The sequence below is a fragment of the Amblyomma americanum genome, chromosome 4, assembly GCF_052857255.1.
Source record: "Amblyomma americanum isolate KBUSLIRL-KWMA chromosome 4, ASM5285725v1, whole genome shotgun sequence".
NCBI lineage: Eukaryota > Metazoa > Arthropoda > Arachnida > Ixodida > Ixodidae > Amblyomma > Amblyomma americanum.
The window spans coordinates 31,164,197-31,188,444 of NC_135500.1; the positions used below are offsets into that span (position 1 = coordinate 31,164,197).

General features: G+C 44.9%; 1 long non-coding RNA gene across 2 annotated transcripts; it reads left to right on the forward strand.

Annotated features, from left to right (window-relative positions):
- Nucleotides 1-13,121: 13,121 nt before the first annotated feature.
- On the forward strand, nucleotides 13,122-22,604 carry LOC144130058 (uncharacterized). Of its 2 annotated transcripts, XR_013313951.1 has the most exons (4): nucleotides 13,122-13,717; nucleotides 15,787-15,851; nucleotides 21,292-21,357; nucleotides 22,461-22,604. It is a non-coding gene; the product is annotated as an uncharacterized LOC144130058 (long non-coding RNA). The 2 variants fall into 2 exon arrangements; XR_013313950.1 differs by lacking the exons at nucleotides 13,122-13,717; nucleotides 15,787-15,851 and having other exon boundaries at nucleotides 21,198-21,357.
- The last annotated feature ends 1,644 nt before the right edge of the window (nucleotides 22,605-24,248 follow it).

A 24,248-nucleotide genomic window follows, 5' to 3' on the forward strand; every position in this document is an offset into this window, starting at 1 on the left:
CTAAGAACTGTGCGAAAAGCGTGTATTGCGGCTTAAAACGGTGGGAGACTTCGTTTTACAACTAAACGAGCCAGATATTACCACTTCGGTTTTAGAAGTCGTCGTTGAGTGGACACTCAGAAACTCAATCTCTAAGAACTGCGCGAAAAGCGTGTGTTGGGGCATAGAACGTTGGGACACGTCCTTTTAGAGCGAAACGCGCCAGATTTGAGCACTTCGGTTTTACAAGCGGCGGCTGCGTTTTTATGGAGGAAAAACGCTAAGGCACCCGTGTGCTGTGCGATGTCAGTGCACGTTAAAGATCCCCAGGTGGTCGAAATCATGCCGGAGCCTTCCACTACGGCACCTCTCTCTTGCTTTCTTCTTTCACTCCCTCGTTTACCCTTCCGTTACAGCCCGGCTCAGGTGTCCAATGATATATGAGACAGATACTGCGCCATTTCCTTTCCCCCCCACACCAATTATTCTTATTATTATTATTAATGTTTTACAAGTGGTTGTTAGGTGGGCGCTCAAAAGGTAAATCTCTAAGAACTGCGCGAAAAGCGTGTATTGAGGCTTAAAACGATTGGAGAGGTTGTTTTACTTCGAAACGAGCCAGATTTGAGAATCTCGGTTTTTCAAGTCGTCATTAAGTGGGCACTCAAAACATAAATACCTAAGAAATGCGCTAAAAATCGTGTGTTTGGGCTTAAAACGATGGGAGCTAGACGTCGTTTTACAACAAAAAGAGGGAGATTTCAGCACTTTGGCTTCACAAGTCATCGTTAGGTGGACGCTCAAAGACGAAATCTCTAAAAACTGCGCGAAAAGCGTGCATTGGGACTTAAAACAGTGGGAGATGTCGTTTTATTGCGAAACGAGCCAGATTTCTGCACTTCGTTTTACGAGTCGTCGTTGCGGTGGCGCTCAAAACTAAATCTCTAAGAACGGCGCGAAAAGTGTGTATTCAAACTTAAAACGATGGGAGACGACGTTTTACAACGAAACAAGCCAGATTTGTGCCCTTCTGTTTTACAAGTCGTCATTCGGTGGGCGCTAAAAAGCTAAATCTCTAAAAACTGCGCGAAATGTAATATTGCGCTTAAAACGATGGGAGACGTTTTACAACAAAACAAGCCGGATTTGCGCACTTCGGTTTTACAAGTAACCTCTGGATGGGCGCTCAAAAGCTAAATCTCGAAGAACTGTGCGAAAAGCGTGTATTGGTATTTAAAACAATGGGAGACGTCGTTTTACAACGAAAACTGCACTTCGGTTTTACAAGTCGTGGTTGGTTGGGCGCTCAAAGGCTCAATCTTTAAGATCTGCGGGAAAAGCGTGTATTGGGGCTTAAAACGATGGGAGACGTCGTTTTCACGCGAACCGAGCCAGATTTCAGCACTTCGGTTTTGCAAGTCGTCGTTTGGTGGGTGCTAAAAAGCTAAATCTCTAAGAACTGTGCGAAAAGCGATATTGGGTTTAGAACTATGGGAAGCGTCGTTATACAACGAAACGGTCCAGATTTGAGCACTTCGGTTTTACAAGTAATATCTGGATGGGCGCTCAAACGCTAAATGTCTAATAATTGTGCGAAAAGCGTGTATTGCGCTTAAAACGATAAGAGACGTTGTTTTACAACAAAACGAGGCGTATTTGAGCACTTGGAATTTACAAGAAATCTTTGCATGGGCGCTCAAAAACTAAATCTGTACGTACTGTGCGAAATGCGTGTATAAGGATTTAAATCGATTGGATACATCGTTTTACAACGAAAAGAGCCAGATTTGAGCACTTCTGTTTTACAAGTAATCTTTGGATGGGCGCTCAAAAGCTAAATATCTAAGAACTGTGCGAAAAGCGTGCATTGCGCTTAAAACGATAAGGGACGTCGTTTTACAACGAAACGAGCCGTATTTGAGCACTTCGGTTTTCCAAGAAATCTTTAGATGGGCGCTCAAGAACTAAATCTCAAAGAACTCTGCGAAATGCGCCTATATGGCTTAAAACGATGGGAGACGTCGTTTCACAGCAAAACGAGCTAGATTTGCTCAATTATTCCACAATTCATCGTTCGGTGGGTTCTCAAAACCTAAATATCTAAGAAAAGGTCCAAAAGCGTGTATTCGGACTTAAAACGATGGGAGACTTCGTTTTACAACTAAACGAGCCAGATATGAGAACTGCGGTTTTACAAGTCGTCGTTGGGTGGGCGCTCAAAAACTAAATCTCCAAGAACTGCGCGAAAAACGTGTATTGGGGCTTAAAACGATAGGAGACATTGTTTTAAAACGAAACGAGCCAGATTTTTGCACTTCGGCTTTACTACTTGTCGATAGGTGGGCGCCCAAAAACCAAATCTCTCAGAACTGCTCGACAAGCGTGTGTTTGGGCTCAATACGATTGGAGACGTCGTTTTACAATGAAAAGTGGAAATTTCGAGCACTTCACTTCTACAAGTCATCATTCGGTGGGCCCTCAAGAGATAAATATCTAAGAACTGCGCGAGAAGCGTGTATTGGCGCTTAAACGATGGGAACGTTGTTTTACAAAGAAAAGTGCCACTTCGGTTTTACAAGTGATGGTTGGGTGCTCAAAAGCTAAATCTATAAGACAAAAAGCCTGTGCTGGGGCTTAAAACGATGGGAGACGTTGTTTTAAAGCGAAACGAGCCATATTTCAGCTCATCGGTCTTACAAGTCGTCGGTGGTTGGGCGCTCAAATGCTAAATCTCTAACAACTACGCGAAATGGTGTATTAATGCTTAAAACGATGGGAGACATCGTTTTACAATGAAACGAACCAGATTTGAGGACTTCGGTTTTTCAAGTCATTGGGTGGGCGCTCAAAAGCTAAAACTCTAAAAGCTGCGCGAAAAGCGTTTATTTCGGTTTAAAACGATGGGAGACGTGGTTTTACAACGAAACGAGCCAGATTTGAGCACTTTTTTTTTACAAGTTATCGTTCGGTCTGTGCTGAAAAGTTATATTTCAAAGAACAGCGCGAAATGCGTGTATATGGCTTACAGCGATGGGAGAAGTCGTTTTGCAACAAAACGAGCCAGATTTCATCACTGGTTTCACAAGTCATCGTTTCCTGGGTGCTCAAAACCTAAATCTCTAAGAACGGCGCGAAAAGCGTGTGTTGGGGCTTAGAACGTTGGGACACGTCGTTTTAGAGGGAAACGAGCCAGATTTGAGCACTTCGGTTTTACAAGTGGTCGTTAGGTGGGCTCTCAGAAGGTAAATCTCTAAGAACTGCGCGAAAAGTGTGTACTGGTGATTAAAAAGATGGGAGACGTTTCACTACGAAACAAGCCAGATTTGAGCACTTCGGTTTTACAAGTAACCTTTGGATGGGCGCTTAAAAGCTAAATCTCTAAGAACTGTGCGAAATGCTGCATGTATAAGGATTTAAACCGATTGGAGACATCGTTTTACAACGAAAAGAGTCAGATTTGAGCACTCCTGTTTTACAAGTCGTCGTTGGGTGGGCGCTCAGAAACTAAATCTCCAACAACTGTGCGAGAAGCGTGTATTGGGGCTTAAAACGATTGGAGACGTCGTTTTACAACGAAACAAGCCAGATTTTAGCACTTCGGCTTCACTACTCGTCGATGGGTGGGCGCTCAAAAACCAAATCTCTGGAAACTCCGCGAGAAGCATGTGTTTGGGCTTAATACGATGGGAGACATCGTTTTAAAACAAAAAGAGCCATATATGTGCAATTCGGTTTCACAATTCATCACTGGGTTGGCGCTCAAAAACTAAATCTCTAAGAACTGCGCGAAAAGCGTATATTTTGGTTTAAAACGATGGGAGCTCCCATCGTTTTAAACCAAAATATACGCTATCGAAAAATCTCGTATGGATGCATATGTGTCTTGTATGAATTTATATGTGTCTAATATGTGGTCATACGAGTTGATATGTGTCCAATTTGTGTTTCGTATGGGCTGATATGTGTCCCTAGTATCCCTCGTATGGGCTTATATGTGTCCTTTGTATCCCTCGTATGGGCTGATAGTGTCCTTCGTATGCCTCGTATGGGCATATGTGTACTTCGTATCCCTCGTATGGGCATATGTGTCCCTCTTATGCCTCTATGTGCTGATACGTGTCTATCGTATCAGTTGTTGGAGCCGAAATATGGATTTCGTATCACCCGAATGGGCCGATGTGTATTTCGTATCACTCATTTGAGCCAATATGCAGCTCTCGTATCACTCATATGGGTGAACTGCGTGTCTCAGTCAGCTGATATTTTCACGGACCCGAAGACGACAAGGTTGGCAGTGGCGCGGCACGGAGCGCTCGCTCTAGGCCCACCGCCATTAAATCATTCCATCGCCATCTGTTATGTAGTACTGTCTTCACCGTGCTTGCCGTCACGTAACAATATGTGTGTCTTTTATAAGGCTCGTATGAAATTAAATGGATAACATTTCATCTTGTCTTTCACGCGGTACACTTGAGCTCATAATTAAAGAACACAGGTGATCAAATTAGATCCCTCTAACGTGGTGGGATGTTAAATCCCAAGTATAGTACCATTTTACGCTGTATCAGCTTAGCACATGAATGGACAAGCATATGGCATTCCAATACTGTCCTGTTTTAAAGCTACATCTCAGCTGAAGCGCACACATTCGAAAAAAAGTTTAGAACACCCTCAGGAAAAGTAAAATTAAGCCAAGGACACCATCTAAAACATAATAGATAATGAGGCCACAAAACATTGGTCCATGGGATAAATGACTCAAGTAGCTTCCAATAATAAGGAAGTGACTATACAGATGCAAAAATTTCCCATACATATATCCCAAGCTTGAGAGGTGTGTTGAATAATTTGCCTCCTTGTCTATAACATGGTAATTACTGAAAGTGAAAGATATTATTATAAACGAAGCTTCAGATGTCTTTTTTCAGAGCTGTAATTCATTTTTTGATATCGTCCCCCACTTACACTGATGCCCTTGCATCATCGATGCATTATTGTTGTTTACATGCCCTCAGAGAAGAATGAGGCTGATGGCCCCAACTGGACACTAAAGGTCTTCAAATGTTTCTTCAGCTACGGAATAGCCAGTAGGTACAAGGCACTAGGTCAGAACGATTGGTGGGTGATGCAGAACATCCCGAAACTGCAGCTTATTCAACACGGCGGTATTGCCGCCTAACTTGTTGTCATGCCAAGCATTGTCACGTTAAATGATGGATTTTTTTAGGACAAACTTTAAGAAAAAGTGCACGGTCCTTCAGCATCCTCAAGTTCAAGAATGCCCGCAATAACCGTCTGCTTAATGTGACAATCATCACAAATAAATTCATCCACATGTGCCACGAGCTCAGATGCGAGATGCAGACAGTGGGCATCCACTGCACTCCTCGTCTTTCACACTCAACACAGCTGGATCTTGCATGTACGTACAGTTTGTACCTACCTTCTGACTGAAAACATAACATACCCATTACCATAAATTGGACTCATTCGATGGTGGATAAGGATAGAGAGAACACCTTCTGCCATCCAAAATTTGGTTTCGAAAAACTGTTATAACCGTACACTGATGTGTACTAACATTTTTCTTGTGACTACTTCAATATCAGTGGTGCCATGTGCAAAATGAAAATATCATGAAAAGTGGGAACATCAAACTTTCTTTTCATTGTAACGTCTTTCCCTTTCATGAGGTGATAAATGTGTTACAGTCCAGGAGGTAAAAAATATTCTGATCACCCCTCGTATAAACAGAGTCCACCAATACCATCTGTTTAATGAAACAACCATACATAATACACAAAAACACTACATATATACTATATCATGAAACAAGAGTAAGAGGTTTGTACACAGACCACATGAACAACACAGCAGCAAGTGACATACAATATTAGTTACATTTCTCCATATTTACTATACTCAAATACAACTTAAGAATGAAGTGGTAGATGCCTCTCAAAGGACCAGGCATTGTAATGAGCATGGAGGAGGAGGGCACAACCAGCAGTGCATGAGAGTTTTGATGATGACGATGAGATGTGAGCCCGTTAACAGGCCAATGTGATCCATTAAACGTCTGCGTATACAAGCCGAGCACATCGAGCACTGCCACAATGAGATTAGCAAAAATGAGAATGACAATGTCTCTAATGAGCTATTGTAGACGCCAAGGTAGAGGGCTCCAGATTAACTTCAACTGCATATGCACTGACAAAGCACAGCAAAGAGGCGTGTTTTCCACTTCACCTATATCAACATGTGGCTGCTCTCGCCTGGATTTGACTCAGCTTCCTTGGGCATAGACCACAATGGAGTGAATAAATGTCCATCCAAACAACTGTGACGTGACAACTAAAGAACTGAATATGGACAGGTAATGACAAAAAGAAAAGTGGGCCATATATGCCCTCTTCACTGTGTGAACATGTCGCCCATCTGAAAACAAACATAAAAATAAAAAGACATGAAGTGTCACCTGCTGAAGAAATAAACAGCCGAAACACTAGTACACCTTCATTCACAGAAATGGAGCTACCTGTCACAAGGCAATGGGTGTGGTAGGCATGCAGCAACCCAATTATATAGTGTGCGCCATCCTGATTGGCTCAGGTTGTCGTACCTTCCATGCAAACAACTTGCGAAGTGAATTATAGAGAAGCATTTGCCACTTCATTCTTGAGTTGTATTCAACTATAGTTTACACAACACACAAAAGAAAATACTGCTTCTCAAGGGAACACTACGGGCATGTCCACATAATTTCTGTTCTTAGTAAAAATATGTTGCATTGGCCCTTTCTAACCATTCTGTTATTCTGTTAACCATTCTATTACTAGGGCCGCCTACCCGTGTTTTTTTTTCTTGCAGAAATGAAGGGTTTATTTGAGATATGTCAATAAAATAATTCCAAAAAGTTCCTATAGTTAGACGAAAGCTATATATTCGGAAAAAAACAATCCGATATACACTGCAAACTGCCTTCAAAAATCTTTCCTGACAGAATGCTACGTCGGATCGAACATCTCTCAGGATACCTCGGGCGTTTTAAACTTGTTTACCAATAGACATCGGCTTTGCGACCAATATCAGATATACAATATGCAAGATATACCCACTCCAGTGGGCCGATCACGTATCTATAGGGCCGCCTACCCGTGTGTGTTTTTTTTTCTTGCAGAAATGAAGGTTTTATTTGAGATATGTCAATAAAAGAATTCCAAAAAGTTCCTATGGTTCGACGAAAGCTATATATTCGGAAAAAAACAATCCGGTATACACTACAAACTGCCTTCAAAGATCTTGCCTGACCGAATGCTTTGTCGGATCGAACATCTCTCAGTACACCTCGGACGTTATAAACTTGTTTACCAATAGACATCGGCTTTGCGACCAATATCAGATATACAATATGGGAGATATACCCACTCCAGTGGGCCGATCACGCATCTATAGGGCCGCCTACCTGTGTGTGTTTTGTTTCCTTGCAGAAATGAAGGGTTTATTTCTGATATGTCAATAAAAGAATTCAAAAAGTTCCTATAGTTCGACGAAAGCTATATATTCAAAAAAACAATCCGGTATACACTGCGAACTGCCTTCAAAGATCTTGCCTGACTGAATGCTTTGTCGGATCGAACATCTCTCAGAACACCTCGGACGTTTCAAACTTGTTTACCAATAGACATCGGCTTTGCGACCAATATCAGTTATACAATATGTGAGATATACCCACTCCAGCGGGCTGATCACGTATCTATAGGGCCGCTTACCCGTGTGTGTTTTTTTTTTCTTGCAGAAATGAAGGGTTTATTTGAGATATGTCAATAAAAGAATTCCAAAAAGTTCCTATAGTTCGACGAAAGCTATATATTCGGAAAAAAAACAATCCGGTATACACTGCGAACTGCCTTCAATGATCTTGCCTGACCGAATGCTTCGTCGGATTGAACATCTCTCAGGACACCTCGGACGTTTCAAACTTGTTTACCAATGGACATCGGCTTTGCGACCAATATCAGATATACAATATGCGAGATATACCCACTCCAGTGGGCCGATCACGTATCTATAGGGCTGCCTACCCGAGTTCAGGTGGGCTATACTCAAGAACCACGGAACAGGGGGGTGGCAATGGGGAAGGTCGCCTCCCCCCCCCCCTCCCCGCACATTTTTCACGGGGGGATGTACCCCCCCAATCTCCATTTGCTTCTACTTGGATCAGATTTCTGAAAATTGAAACACATATTAGTTCTAACCTCTTTTAATTCAAAGCACAGTGGGGCTGCATGAGCTGCTTGGCTTAGTAGCCAGTTGTATAACATTTGGTATATGAGTAACCTAAACCAGCCATGTCCCTACAGAATTCGATCGACTATATATCGGCCTGACCGTGTAGATGATCACGATTAGCAGAATTTAAACAAACTATGCACAGGCTTTTTTAATGGAATTGATCACTCCTCATGCGTACAGCTTCCCACCTATAAGCTCCTCATTTCAATTAATTTTATATTGCCATAAATCATTGCACCGTTTGTTTGTTCGCACTCAACCTCCGGCACGCGGCTTTATCATTTTGTTTTGGAATGCGAGGTGCGACCAGACTTATGCCGTTGATCATGGCCACGTTCAAATGATTCCACATTTTTCCAGATTCTTGCTGCTTTTGGTTCTCTATCTCGAAGGTTCCTTGCCAGCTTTAAATTCAGCACGACCAAGAACTGCATGGCATTCAGGTCGATGACCGCCGAGCACGCATGATTAAGCCCATTGCAGCCGCCGAGTAATTCAGTTCTTAGTGGGCGTGAGTCAGCCCCTTAAACAGTTAATTTTGGAAGCCTTTTCGTTGTCTTCCTGACAGCTGGAGTGTCGTCACCGCATCGTGATACTTTGCATCAAGCTTTGAACATTGAATATATATATATATATATATATATATATATATATATATATATATATATATATATATATATATATATATATATAATTTATTATGTAAATGAGCAATAAATACATAAATAACAAAATAAGCTCGAAGTCCTGCCCTCCCACTAAAAAAAATGAGTTCCGGAGTCCCTCGCTATACTAATTGTCTCGAGCATAGCCCAAACTTTCACCCGCTGCCATTACGACCCGGACGCGACAGCGGTGTGCCAGAGAACACTGCGAAACTATAATTATAGAGGTCCTCGATCACCTTGATCGAAGCACCTCGATCGAGGGCGCGGTTGTGCTACCCAGTTCCGTGTTCTAGCGCACACTAGCAGTTTATTTTTGAGAGCCTCTTCCTCCTCGTACCTTGCACACTTCTGATTTCTTAACATAAATTCTTTCAGTGCATCAATTTACCTATCCAGCAATCTATATTTCACCCTCTGCTGGTCCTAAGTCGCTGATTTCAGGTCAGTGGCAATATAGTACTTATGATATCTACCGCGCACCGTGCCAGAAAATACTGTTTTGGAGCAATTACAGACTTTTCAAGCACTTGCTGCATTTAGGGGAGTTCTAAAAGAAGTGTTTATTTTATCGTAGATAACACAGAAGGTGCTGTTTACAGAGCAAAGAACAGGGAAGGGCCCAGCGTTATTTATGATGCCGCGCAACAGGAGCTTTTATATTTCGAAACCGAGACTGAAAATGTTCTAGCGTCGTCTGACGGCTAGGCCCAGACTTTATAGGTGCTTCCTGTTTGTCGTAAGCCACACAAAACTTTCTGCTTAAAGCACTAAGTAAAAAGCGCAAAGCACAATAAGGCACCGCGCGCCACTATAGCTTCCAGCTTTGAAACCGAAACCGAAGGCGATTTGTCACGTAGCGACTACTTTGTTTAATGCAGTGGCGATCAAAAATCGCAGAACACTTCAAACATTTAGGTTACAGCGGTACCATAAAGCTCATACATGATAGAGCCACCCCATACACACTCCATGGGCAGTCACAGGGGCAAGACCAATTTGAGGGGCTAGTTGGTTCTGCAGTCGTTCTGCTTATGTTGGACCAACGCTCTGTGGCACAGCTTGACACGGAACTCGTTACTATTTCCCCTTCAAAGTAGTATTTGAAACTTTTCAACTATAAGTATTTCATGGTGTGTAGAGCCCCGCGTCGTCTGCTACTACATGCGGTCAATCAGCAGTCAACTGGATGGCCGGATGCGCTGCACGAGGAGGCTGCGATATGGAGCGGTATAGATCACGGTCGGAGACGCAAGTTCTGCCGCAGGAAACAAACAGACGAAATTGAACGAATAAAACGTATTTATTATTCTGATTTGTAAAGAAGAGGTCATCATCATCATCGTATTAGCGCCCTGTGCGGTGCGCGTCGCCAAGCCAATTCAAGTCTGCGGTCGTTTGCGTCCAACGTTTGCGTCGTTACGCGTGTCGGTGTGTGTGGTTGTTACAGTTATTAGATTGTGTGTTTTGCAGCCACATGTGACACTTCCACTATGGGTTCGTCAGCTGCGGCGAGCTATGCGTACGTGAAATACTTCGACCGACGGCGCAAAAGCTATCGTACACGTCTCTATGTCGTCCTTGTTTCCTTTGCGCTACACCTACCCATGATGCCTCACCGACTGGCGTTAGCGACCTGGCGAAAAAAAGGACGTCTACTGGCTCGGCGGAAAAGATGAGAAGGCATTCTATTCCGCCCAAGTAATGGAGCTTAGAGGTGAGTTTTGCAGTTACTTCGCTACGTGGTCAGATTTCAGAAGTGCCAAACGTGTGATGCGTGTACAGTCAAGCCTAACGCTTTTAGCAAAGCTTGGTGGCGTTTTACATAAAGTCGACATGCTTTTTTACTGTTGCGAGCACTTGCAGAACGCTTACGATACCACTTCCTCTGTGATTGCGATCCGAGCACGCAGCAGCCCAGCGCATGCTTCCCAAAGAAGGGAAAAACTGCGTGGTCGCTTTGTAGCAGGTCTCGACGTAAGCGTCACTCTGAGCGAAATAATATATCGTGATTTTTTTCATGAATTCAAGTAATTGCATGAGGCAGGGAAAAATCGGCTGTGTTCAGATCTGCTAATTTTTCGCATCATATGATTTTTGGAAAGCAATGAACGCGACACACTAACTGATCCGTTTCCGTAGCTTGCCCTGTGTTTGCTGTCGCTTTCATTATTTTATCTCTCATTTCTTGTGTTCCAGTAACAAAAGCGGAGCTTATCCAGAGAATGTCGAAAAGAAAAATCACTGCAATGGACCTTGAAAAGTCTGAGCCATCAACAACAGTTGCACAGATACATGTATGTACTGAGCGAAGTTTTACTGCGGATGCCTCTGCTACTGCCACTCGCACGCTTACCAGTCGCAATATGTACATTACATAGCAGCATACTTCAGAGCCAGACAGGCGTCTCTGTCTGTGTGTGTCTAAAATATTTATGGTTGCGGGAAGCAGCCAGGCTCCCATCAGCAACAGAGAGCTTTGTAGCGGATCTTTGAATTGTAATATAGAGATATTGCTTAAATGCTACCATTGTAAAAGATTGCGTAGGACTCTAGAGAACCGCATGTGGAATGGAACCATCGTTCTGTTTTTTGTTCTCTCATATATTGTGTGCTTCATTTCAGGTCAAAGTTTCTATTTTCGTATTGCCTCCTCGCATTGTTGTCTAAAATATTTATTGTTTGGGGGAGCAGCCAGGCTGCCTTCAGCAACAGAGAGCTTTGTATCGAGCCCACCGATACGGCGTTGCGGGACAGCGCACTTCTCTCATTGCAGCACGTTGTCTTAGCTTCGGCTTGCAACTCGGTGGCCTTTTTTCTCAGTGCCATGATACTGGTTAAATATATGTATTGCTGGAAATTTATAAGCCCTGCTATTCTTCGGTTATGCGGCTTACCAAAGCGAATCGGGCCACGTGAGACACGGATAGGGCCTCTGATAATTATTATTCACGAGGGGTGATAATTATTATTCACGTGTCTGTCGAAAACACCGGTGCTACGCTGTGGGCTACAACTGCGGTGGGCTCTCTCCGGTCGGGGCGGCTCTTGTCAAGACACGATTAATTACTGGAAGGCACCGTTCCCCTCTTCCCGTCATCTGTCCATCGTCGGTCGCTTCTTGCAGGGAACCAGTCAAAGGGGGAAGGTCATTTGCATCGAGCCAACCGTGGGAAGAACAGGCTCCTTCCCAGCTAGTCATCCTTTCTTTTTGTGCAGTCGTCGGCCACCTGATGACGCTGTCGAAATTGCCGCTGCTGTTGCTGCACCACCGTGGTCATCCCTGTCGATGGGATCTGCACCTTAATCCTCTTCGGCTGGTGTGCATTCCGTTCATAAGAGGCCCAACGCGGACACCACCGAAAGCTCCCCATTTGACTTTCAAACAAAAGGGGTGCTGCCTACTCTTGTAAACGGAAGGGCAGCCACACAGAACAAGCAGGGATGGAGGACTAAATCTAGTGGACCAAGCGGAAGGGAGAAAAACCTCTGAGAGGGAATGGAAGGAGAGGAGCATGGAAAAGTAGCTAGTTTGTCATATATGTAACTCCAATATAATGTTTTCTATTAAAGATAGTTTGCGGTTGTGTGTTCCGGGGACGGTGCATCACAACAACCTTGGTAGAGGACATTTTCAGCCAGAGGGTGGTCGGGGCCCTTTAAGTAGTGGCTGCCGGCTGGCGTGCATGTGTGCTCTGCCAAATTTGTTGTTCAAAATTTTTATTCTCTACGGAGGTCATTTTCATTTCACAGCTGAAGATGAAGCATAACCTTGCGTGTGCCGATTCGGTCGTTGCCATAAGGCTTGGTGCTCAGATCTTCTGCCACAAGTGCTTAAAATACCTGAGAAATACCGTATGCATACTTCACCTTGCATTTGACTCATCAAAAAGAAAAATTTCCCAGTGTGGATCATCATGCCTGCACACACAGTGCGGGGCCGACATGCAAGGCCAGGTTGTAATGCCTTTCATTCGAGTGCTAGCTCTGCAGTAAAAGCGATAGCATACAGACACGACGTTCAGCTAAATTTGTACAGTGCACGCACTTCAGAAAAATGTTCAACCAGCTGATATGCACGCTTGTCAAAATAATGCGTGCATTACTTGTTGGCAGCAATATTAACAGCTGGAGGGTGGCAGACTACATTTGAATGGAACATATCCTGATTGTTTTCTGCTTACAGCCCACAGGAATTAGTTCACAAACAGAAATTGCAACTACCACAGGAGAGTCAGTATAGGCAGGGTCGATCATTGGTGCCCAAGTAATTAGTGTGTAGTTAACAAATATGCAATAATCTGAGACTACAGCATGTTGTTTGAGCAGTGCATGCGCAGTTTTTCCCTCCTCCTCATCATCAGCCTCACTACACCCACAGGGCAAAAGCCTCTCCCATGTCTTTCCAATTAACGCTGTCCAATTAGCCCTCCTATGTGGTGTCAAATGCAAGTCCTTAGAGTGCGACGGCCCGTCACATATGCTTTTGAGGATATCTCGAAGCTTACATGCAGACTTCACGACAGCACACAACGCACTGAAGGACATATACTTGCGTTGTTGCCGCCGATGTATGCATCTGAGTGCAAGAGTCCGCGGCTGCCCTGAATAACTAATGTCCTTTCTTTTGCTCCCAAGGATCAGATTTCTACCATACGCATGCGAGCAATGAGACGCAACAGCAAGCAAAGCAGCAGAGGGCACTCGCCTTCCGTGATCCATGGACGGCCTTGGCGCCATGATTGCCAGCAGGCTCGTTCTGGCGGCGACCAGTTCATGTGAGCATGATGCACCTTCCTGTCAGGAGTGAATTTTCTGGTCGCGAACAGGCTCTCCGAGCACGGCAATTTGAAAAAGCCCAATGATAATTTAAAGATTTAAATATGTATAGACACCTAATTTTGGTGGCATGCTTTCTTCCCTACAATGATTCAGAAGACACTACTATGAATGAATCATCATGTGGTGTTTGCCTGGGACCTATAAATAATTTATAATCGAATTTTTCTGCCATGCTGTCTTGGTTTCAACAGCCTAGTGAAGACTGTGACATCAGAGAGGTTATATGTAACGTGAAGCATGGAAAAAATGCGATATAATTGCTGCTTGATCATTTTAATTCACTACAGTGTTGAAGCCAGCCTTCCTCAATAGTCGGAATGACAAATGTAGCAGCACCGATTATTGCAGTTTTTCATGCCTCGCATGACCTATAAGCTCACTTTGACGTCATAGTCCCCATTCAGCTCTTGAAACTGAAACGGCGCGAGAAAGAAATTCGATTATAAATTATTTAGTAGTCATGGGAGAATCTTCATCATCATCAGCCTGATTACACCTAATGCAGGGTGAAGGCCTCTCCCATGTCTCTCCAATTAACCATGTCTTGCCAGCTGCGCCGACCTTATGCCTGCAAACTTCTTAATTTCATACGCCCACCTAACCTTCTGCCACCCCCTGCTGTGCTTTCTCTTGGAATCCCTTAAGGACCAACAGCTATCTTACCTTCGTATTACATTCCCCGCTCAAGCCAATTTCTTCCTCTTGATTTTGGCTAGGATGTCATTAACCCGCGTGTGTTCCCTCAACCACTCTTCCTGCTTCCGGTCTCTTAAAGGAGTATAGACACCTAATTTTGGTGGCATGTTTTCTTTTCTTCAATGATGCAGAAGACGCTACTATGCATGAATCACCATGTGATGTTTGCCTACGACCGCTAAATAATTTATAATTGTTTTTTCCTGTCATGCTGTTTCAGTTTTGGAACAGCCGAACAATGGCTCTGACGTCAAAGAGGGCTTTTCGTTCACGTGAGCCATGGAAAAATGTCCATAGAATGGCTGCTTTGTTGTTCTAATTTACTGCAGTGTTGAAATCAGCCTTCCTCAATTGCTGGAATGACAACAAATGTGCAAGCAGCGATTATATTGCTGTTTTTTCATGTCTCGTGACGTGTAAGCACACATTGACGTCACTGTCCTTGTTCAAGTGTTGAAGCCGAAACTGGACAAAAAATAAATGCTGTTATAAATTATTAAGCGGTCGTAAGAGATTACTAGCTGCTACTCCATGTATAATAATGCCTTATGCATCATTACAAACAAGAAAGCACGCACCCAAACGGTAGGTGTTATACTGCTTTAACGTTACGCCTATCATTTTTCTTTCCGTGGCTCACTGCGTTGTCCTCAGCTTAAGCTGAACCCTTTTTGTTAGCCTCCACGTTTCTGCCCCATAGGTGGGTACTGGTAAGATACAGCTGTTGTACACATTTCTCTTGAGGGATACTGGTAAACTGCCATTCATGACCTGAGAGACCCTGCCATATGCGCTCCATCGCAATCTTATCCTTCTAGTTATTCCCTCATGATCCGGATCAGTTGTCACTATTAATACCTGCCTTAAATAGACGTATTCCTTTACCTTTTCCCTTACCTCGCTACCAATTGTGAACTGCTGTTCTCTTGCTAGACTTGAGAATAGGAAAATACCACAAGGTAATCCATGTATAATAATGCCTGATGCCTCATTAGAAAGCAAAAACACACACCCAAAATATGGGTGTTTATACTCCTTTAAAGCTAGTTGGTGCATTACAGAATGTGAGTCACCAGTGTTACCAGTAAAACCCTTTAACATCATATTTTGATCTGTTGATTGAAATCAAGTTTTTTTGTGTTCTAGTTAATGGTATTTCATTATTTCTTTGCTCCTTATTTGGAAAACTTTCTCGGGACTCTGACCAGGCTCAAGAAGTGTAATGTGATAGTAAACAGAATATGTTTGAAAATCCTCTGAAGTTGCCCTTTAATTTGTAGCAAATGCGAACACTTTTCATACTTTGCAGTCTTCCACTAGCATGGCTCCTGCTGCACCACAGAACCCGGATATCTTGCTGAGGTCAGCAGCCAGGTATGAAGGTGTCGCATATTTAGAATGTAAGACAAGTGGGCTTTGATGCCCCATCGGCCAGTGCTGATAAAGGAGCAAAACCCAGACGGAAGATGAGGCTGACAAAGTTCAGTTTGGTGCTCAGGAACGCTTGGCTACCGGGGTGCACCGTGCTAACAAAGGTTGGGGCCACACTTCTTGTTTGATTTGCGTCTTTACGCCCGTGGAGGGGCTGGGTGCACAGTGCTAACAAGAAGTGTCGACGGCCACAATCTTTGCTAGTACAGCGCACCTCGGTAGCCAAGCGTTCCTGTGCGCCAAACTGAACTTTGTCAGCCTCGTCTTCCGCCTGTGTTTTGCTCCTTCTTCAGCACGGGGCGCTGGGGCATCAAAGCCCAATTGTCGATCTTACAAGAATGATTTTGTAAGCTTGAAATGCTTTTAGCTCTCATCCTTTATAAATGCAGGCAAACAATCTAGAAACTGGAAACATGGGGATGAGCATCACTGCACACCTCTCGGAAATGGGAAATTTTCTGTCCGAATGATATGAAGCAGAAAAAAAATTGCCTGCAGAGCAGCCCTAGGCACAATTTTAACCTGTGGCAGCTCAGAGCAGTTTTGCTTAGCGATGGCTTTGTGGTCGAAATGCAGTTTTTGTTTGTGTTCTAGTTGTTGACATTTCATTATTTTGCAGAATTATATCTTGCAACTGAGACAAGGTTCAAGAAGTGTAATGTGATAGTAAACTCAAAGTGCTTTAAAATCCCCCGGAGATGCCAATTAAAGGAACACTGAGGAGAAATTGAAGTTGGCTTGTATCGATAGAATATAAGCTCCTGATCACAAAAACGCAACTCTTACTGAAAAACAAAGCTCTTGTAAAGTAGAAAATAGCAAGAACCAGAATACAGGTATCGCCGCCACAGGGCAATCTCGCAAGTACAAGCGTGATGACGTCATTGGACAATAGACGCCACGTTGGAGGAATTTTCCTTCCTACATGAAGCTGCGAATCTCTGAGGCTGACTAAGGAAGGTTGCGCGGTTCAATATTGAAGTAAGTTTTGTTTTAAAACCGATAGTGCACTTTTATCACACAAGGAAGACAGACAAAAGACAACCTGAATGTTGGAAGCAAAAAAAGCCGATGCTTGGCGGCTCCACAGGCGGCCAGAAGAGTTTCGACTTGTTATGGCGCTTCGCGTCTATGAGCTTTGTGTGCCTCATGGTTTTGGTTTTAACGCGTCTCGATTTACAAGTGCCGAACAGCAGAGGAACTCCGTGCCGCTTCAAGTGCTAGTTAACCTTTGAAGGAGCCTGTTAAGGCTGGTCAGATGATGGCCGCGGTTGATGAAAAACCATGATGGCACGATGGTCGGTGATTGTACAAGGCAGTTAGCAGTATAAAGAGCACTTGTGTCGTAGTACGCGCGCCCGGCGAAACATTCCCGGCTGTGCCAGTCAACTTCAAACTACTTAACGGAAATCATTTATTAGGGACGGGAAACAAGGTACAAGGCAGTTAAAAAAAAATTAATGGCCTAGCTGTGTTAGGCCAGGATATACGTAGCGAAAGCGCGGAGACTTCTGCATCGAAGAGTGCACTCACTAGATGCCCCTTTATTCATGGTTATATCTTGAGCCGTCGTGGCGGAGTGGTAGAGTCCGCCTCAAACTACAATGGCCCTGGTTCGATTCCGAGCCTCGGCACAGGTTTTTTTTTTATTCAGTGAGTGGGTGGGCGGTTTCAGTGGCGCGCATAGATGCCGCCACCGAATACGTTGGTTAGCGGATAAGCGCAGGCTCTGTTAAAGGGGCAGTTAGGAGAACATTATCAAATTATTTTTGTTAGCAAAATCTGATAGTTCGACATTTCAAGGCTTTGTTGCCGCCTGTCCGGGAGTGAAAGATGCATTTATTTCAAAGAAATTTGGATTCAAAGTTGAAAAAGTTTTTCTCGCCACTCCGATTCAAACTCGGGAACTTTATGACATCACGGCGCACTCTTATGACGTTACAGGACGCATTGACGTGAAACGTGACGTAAGCGCAGACGTGATTTCTCGCGGCTAGCAGTGTGGTCTAGCAGCCGAAATGACAGCTACTGCCGCCGCACGTTGAAGGCATCTATCGGGGGTCGCTACTGTCGCTTCGTTTGCATTTGCACCGGCGTCTTGTCTGCGTTATGATCGATCCCGTTCCCGAACCTGACGACGAAGTTCTCGCAAAAACTCCGGCCTGCATTTCAGCGACCTCAGCCCCACAGTGCGTGCGATGCTTTTGAAGGAGCACGGTTAGGTTAGGTGCCGGCGGGTTGTTTCCCCCTCCCGCCATGAGCAGCCGTTGCAAATCAAATATCATAACCCCAGTGCGGGGAGTCACAAGGGGCCAGGACAAGGTCGGTGAGTCGCGCCCATTGGAGGCTGGCCGGGGCTTAGGGGCAAACGGATTGCGATTCCTTGAACGGCGCGGTTGCACGGTGCAGCAGGCGGCATCATGGTCTCCCACGGTTGCAAGGGCCAGGTTATTTATTTTATTTTTTGCCAAAAAAACGGATGGGTACTCAAGGGCGCTTGCTTTTAAAGTTGGCGGCTTGAAAGTAAAGCCCACGCTTCAACGGCTTCCGCGCGTTTCCGGCGGTACGGGGTCTACTGGATCGGGCTATCTCGCCCACTTGCATGTACCTTCAGATGTGTACTGTGAATGGATTAAATTAGCCGAGAGCTCGAAAAGAACAGCTGCGTCCAACTGCCGAAGCTATTGAATGACGTCACAACACGTACCTCGCCGCAGAGCTGAATCGGTCTGGCCGGGCCGGCTGTGGCTGGCGCACCCTTCGCAAAATAGAGACATGCTTAAAGTCTCCGCCAGTGCGGTCAGAGTGCGCCGAAACTGCCGAACGCGTCGGCGGTCAAGCACAGTTGGAGCATAGAGGGTCTCGGTTTGGCCGACGTGACGTCGCCATGCAGCGCGCGCGCGCATTACTCCGGAGTGTAAGCACACCTTAACAGAGCCTGCGCTTAATCGCTAACCAACGTATTCAGTGGCGGCACCTATGGTAGCCACTGAAACCCCCCGCCCACTCACTGGAAAAAAAAAAAAAAAACTGTGCCGAGGCTCGGAATCGAACAAGGGCCTATGTAGTTTGAGGCGGAGACTCTACCACTCCGCCACGACTGCTCAAGCTTTAACTATGAATTAAGGCGCATCTAGTGGATGTACTCTTCCGATGCAGAAGTCTCCGCGCTTTCGCTACGTATATCCTGGCCTAACACAGCTAGGCCATCAATTTTTTTTTAACTGCCTTGTACCTTGTCTCCCGTCACTAATAAATGATTTCCGTTAAGTAGTTTGAAGTTGACTGGCACAGCTGGGAATGTTTCGCCGGGCGAGCGTACGACGACACAAGTGCTCTTTATACGGCGAATTGCCTTGTACGATCACCGACCGTCGTGCCACCTTAGTTTTTCATCGACCGTGGCGATCATCTGACCAGCCTTAACAGGCTCCTTCAAAGGTTAACTAGCACTTGAAGCGGCACTTGGAGTTGCTCTGCTCGTAAATCGAGGCGCGTCAAAAACAATCGAAACTTTCTGGCCGCCTGTGGCGCCGCCAAGCATCGGTTTTCTTTGCTTCCAACATTCAGGTTGTCTTTTGTCTGTCTTCCTCGCATTAAAAGTGCACTATAGGTTTTACAACAAAACTTACTTCAATATTAAACCGCGCAGACTTTCTTTGTCAGCCTCAGAGATTCGTGGCTTCCATGTAGAAAGGAAAATTCCTCCAATTCCTCTGTCTCTTGTCCTATGACGTCGCCACGCTTGTACTTGCGAGATTGGCCTGTGCTGGCGATACCTGTATTTTCGTTCTTGCTATTTTCTGCCTTACAAGAGCTTTGTTTTCAGTAATTAAGAGCGGCGTTTTTGTAATCAGGAGCTTGTATTCTATCGGTACAAGGCAACCTCAATTTCTCCTCAGTGTCCCTTTAATGCGCGTTTATAGCCTGGCGTAACGCATGCGCGCGCACTGCACACCAACGTCACGTCGGCCAAAGCGAGACCCTCTATACTCCAACTGCGCTTGACCGGTGACGCGTTCGGCAGCTTAGGCGCACTCTGACCACACTGGCGGAGACTTGGAGCATGTCTCTATTTCTCGCCGAGTGCGCCAGCTGTGCCAGCCAGACCAGACTGATACGGTTCCGCGGCGAGGTGCGCGTTGTGACATAATTCAATAGCTTCGCTGGGCGGTGCTGTTCTTTTCGAGCTCTCGGCTAATTTACTCCATTCACAGTACACATCTGAAGGTACATGCAAGTGGGCGAGAGAACCCGATCCAGTGGACCCTGTACCTCCAGAAACGCGCGGAAGCCGTTGAAGCGTCAGCTTTACTTTCAAGCCGCCTACTTTAAATGCGAGCGCCCTTGAGTACCCATCCGTTTTTGTGGCAAAAAAATAAATAACTTTGCCCTTGCAACCGTGGGAGACCTGGACGCCGTCTTCTGCACCGTGCAACCGCGCCGTTCAAGGAATCACAATCTGTTGACCCCAAAGCCCCTGCCAGCCTCCGATGGGCGCGACGCACTGACCTTGTCCTGGCCCCTCGCGACTCCCCGCACTGGGGTTATGATATTTAATTTGCAACGGCTGCTCATGGCGGAAGGGGGAACGACCCGCCGGCGCCTAACCGTGCTCCCTCAAAGGCATGGCACGCTCTGTGGGGCAGAGGTCGCTGAAATGCAGGCCGGAGTTTTTGCGAGAACTTTGTCATCGGGCTCGGGATCCATCGTAACGCTGGCAAAACGCTGGTGCAAACGTAAACGATGCAATGGTAGCGACCCCCGATAGATGCCTTCAACGTGTGGCGGCGGTAGCTTTCATTTTGGCTGCTGCTAGACCGCACCGTTAGCCGCGAGAAATCACGGAGTCTGCGTTTACGTCATGTTTCACGTCACTGCGTCCTGTAACGCCATAAGAGTGCGCCGTGATGTCATAAGAGTTCCCGAGTTTGAATCGGAGTGGCGGGAAAAACTTTTTCAACTTCGAATGCAAAGTTCTTTGAAATAAATGCATCTTTCGCTCTCGGACAAGCGGCAACAAAGCCATGAAATGCTGAACTATCAGATTTTGCTTACAAAAGAAATTTGATTGAGTTCTCCTCACTGTCCCTTTAACGTACCATGTACAGTATAGGTCAAAAGTTTTAAGGCTACAGCATTCAGCTGCAGTGAAATCAATGTTCCTAGAATAATTCATGTAGCGAATCATTTAAAACTGTAGTCAAGCGGGAAGCTTCTGTATCGCAAGAAGAAACCTGCTAGCATTTCAAGGTCACTTGGTCTTTAATATTGCTGTAATGGCTCTGTTATGCGGCTGAAGCGAAAAGCCTTTGGCCTTAAGACTTCACCGACACTGTACATTACTCTTGTTGCAAATGCGAACACTTTGCACACTTTCCAGGCTTCCACTAGCATGGGTCCTGCTGCACCACGGAATCCAGGTGTTCTTGCTGAGGTCAATGGCCAGGTACGATGGCTTCTCATATTTAGAACTAGTTTGTAAGCTTGAAATGCTTTTAGCTCCCGTTCTTGGTAACTGCAGGCAAACAATCTAGAAACTGTGGAAACGTATAGGGCTGAGAATCAGTGCACACCTCTCAGACACGTGAAATTTTCCATCCAAATGGCATGGAGCGGAAAAAAATTGCCTGCACAGGAGCCCCAGGCACAATTTGAACCTGTGACAGCTCAGGGCAGCTTTGCTTAATGAACTCTTAGATCACTAGACCATGACCACAACCTTTAACCTTTCATGTTCTAATTAGCACAGCCTCTTGTGCTAAGATTTAATTGCTGTGTTTTAAATATTCATAATCTTTCATCTGTTAGCTCTGTGCTTCCGAATATTTGGCAGCATTACTGTTGCCAGGGTGCAGTGGAGCCTGAAGTAGAGATAAAAAGGCTCATCTATGTTGTCAAAGGCAGCTTATATGATTGCACATAAACGTGACCTGGTGGCCCATCGCGCTGCTCACTCCGAAGGAGAGAGCGATGTGTCATGTTTTATCATTAGTAGCGTTTGCAAGGAAAACTGCCATTTTCGTAATGTTACTTATAGGAGTCCTGAGGAATAGGATTTTAGCAGTTTTAATGTGGCAAATAATAACTCTCCCCAATCTGTTATAGGGCTTTATACAAAGCATATTTGTAGCTGTTTTATTGCAGGTCCACCTCGGGAACGGAAATTGTCAGTGCAGAGCGGTGGCGCTGGCTTTTTTCCCAAGGTCGAGACTTCCTGTTTTGCAAGGACGCCACAAAACTTTTGTGGGGTTTCCCACAAAAGTGACGCTCCTTCCTGGTGATGCTCCTTCCCCGAAGAGCCTTAGGGGAAAGAGCGTTCAGGGAAGGAGCATCACCGGCTCAGTATGCCGGCAATTCCTTTAGGCTGGTGCCATGCAGAAGCCTCGGATAAGCTCAGAAAAACTAGCAGCTGTGGGCAGTAAGCCTCTTTTATTTAGGTACATTTCCTGACTGAAAAGGTATTTGTTTATTTAAGTGTGCATGACTTAAATACCTTTATTTTACAGCACCTGCATGTCTTCAATTTTGTCATGATTAATACTCTTTCAGATGCATTTGATGCATACATCAAAGCTGCACAAGCTGCTGAGGATGAGAAAATGCGCAGAGCAGTTGAATTGCTACCTGGCGGACATGCTGAGGGACATCAAGTAATCATCATCTGCACCTGCCCCTGTAGTCAATGACTGTAGTCAGATAAAAATGATAAAATAAAAGCAGCAAGAAAATTTATTTCATTGACTGCAGCCTGGTATTTAGTGCTGGGATGCAGCATTTGCTGCACTGAAGGGTTGCAAGTTCATTCAGGTAGCCTACATATTCAGAGCTATTAACTGTACACCAGAGTACGTGTTGCAAGGCCATTGTATCCCCATGTCGAGGCCCTCGTATCTGTACGAAGGTTACGTGGCCCTCGTATATACGAGGGACGGGAGTGACACATATCCAATAGCGTATATATGAGGCACGTATCACCCATATATATGTGTTTCGCCATACGTGGAGAGAACGCGTATGCCATACGAGGACGTATTCACACGACCATATATGTGGACACATCCAATAATTGCGTATATATGAGACACATTTAACACATATATACGAGATTTTTCAATAGGGCTAGACGTCGTTTTACAAAGGAACGAGCCAGATTTGAGCACTTTGTTTTTACAAGTTATCGTTCGGTCAAAGCTGAAAAGTTATTTCACTAAGAACAGCGCGAAAAGCGTGTATATGGCTTAAAACGATGGGAGACGTCGTTTTACAGCAAAACGAGCCAGATTTGATCAATGGTTTCACAAGTCATCGTTCGGTGGGTGCTCAAAACCTAAATCTTCAAGAAAAGGTCGAAAACCGTGTATTGGGACTTAAAACGATGGGAGACTTCGTTTTACAAATAAACGAGCCAGATATGAGCACTTAGGTTTTACAAGTCGTCTTTGGGTGGGCACTCAAAAACTGAATTTCTAAGAACGGCGCGAAAAGCGTGTGTTGGGGCTTAGAACATTGGGACACGTCATTTTAGAGCGAAACGAGCCAGATTTTAGCACATCTGTTTTACAAGTGGTCGTTAGGTGGGCGCTCAAAAGCTGAATCTAAAAACTGCGCGAGAAGCGTGTATTGCACTTAAAACGAAGGGAGACGTTTGACAACGAAACAAGCCAGATTTGAGCACTTCGGTTTTACAAGTAACCTTTGTATGGGCGCTCGAAAGCTAAATCTCTAAGAACTGTGCGAAAAGCGTGTATTGGGATTTAAAACGATTGGAGACGTCGTTTTACAACGAAAAGTGACACTTCGGTTTTGCAAGCCGTGGTTGGTGTGGCGCTCAAAGGCTAAATCTATTAGATCTGCGCGAAAATCGTGTATTAGGGCTTAAAACTATGGGAGACGTCGTTTTCAAGCAAAACGAGCCAGATTTCAGCACTTTGGTTTTTCAAGTCGTCTTTGGGTGGGCGCTAAAAAGCTAAATCTCTAAGAAATGTACAAAAGCGTGTATTGGGTTTAGAACGATGGGAAGCGTCGTTTTACAGCGAAACGATCCAGATTAGGGCACTTCTATTTTACAAGTAATCTTTGGATGGGCGCTCAAAAGCTAAATCTCTAAGAACTGTGCGAAAAGCATGTATTGCGCCTTAAAACGATGGGACACTTCGTTTTACAACTAAACGAGCCAGATATTACCACTTCGGTTTTAGAAGTCGTCGTTGAGTGGACACTCAGGAACTCAATCTCTAAGAACTGCGCGAAAAGCGTGTGTTGGGGCTTAGAACGTTGAGACACGTCCGTTTAGAGCGAAACGCGCCAGATTTGAGCACTTCGGTTTTACAAGCGGCG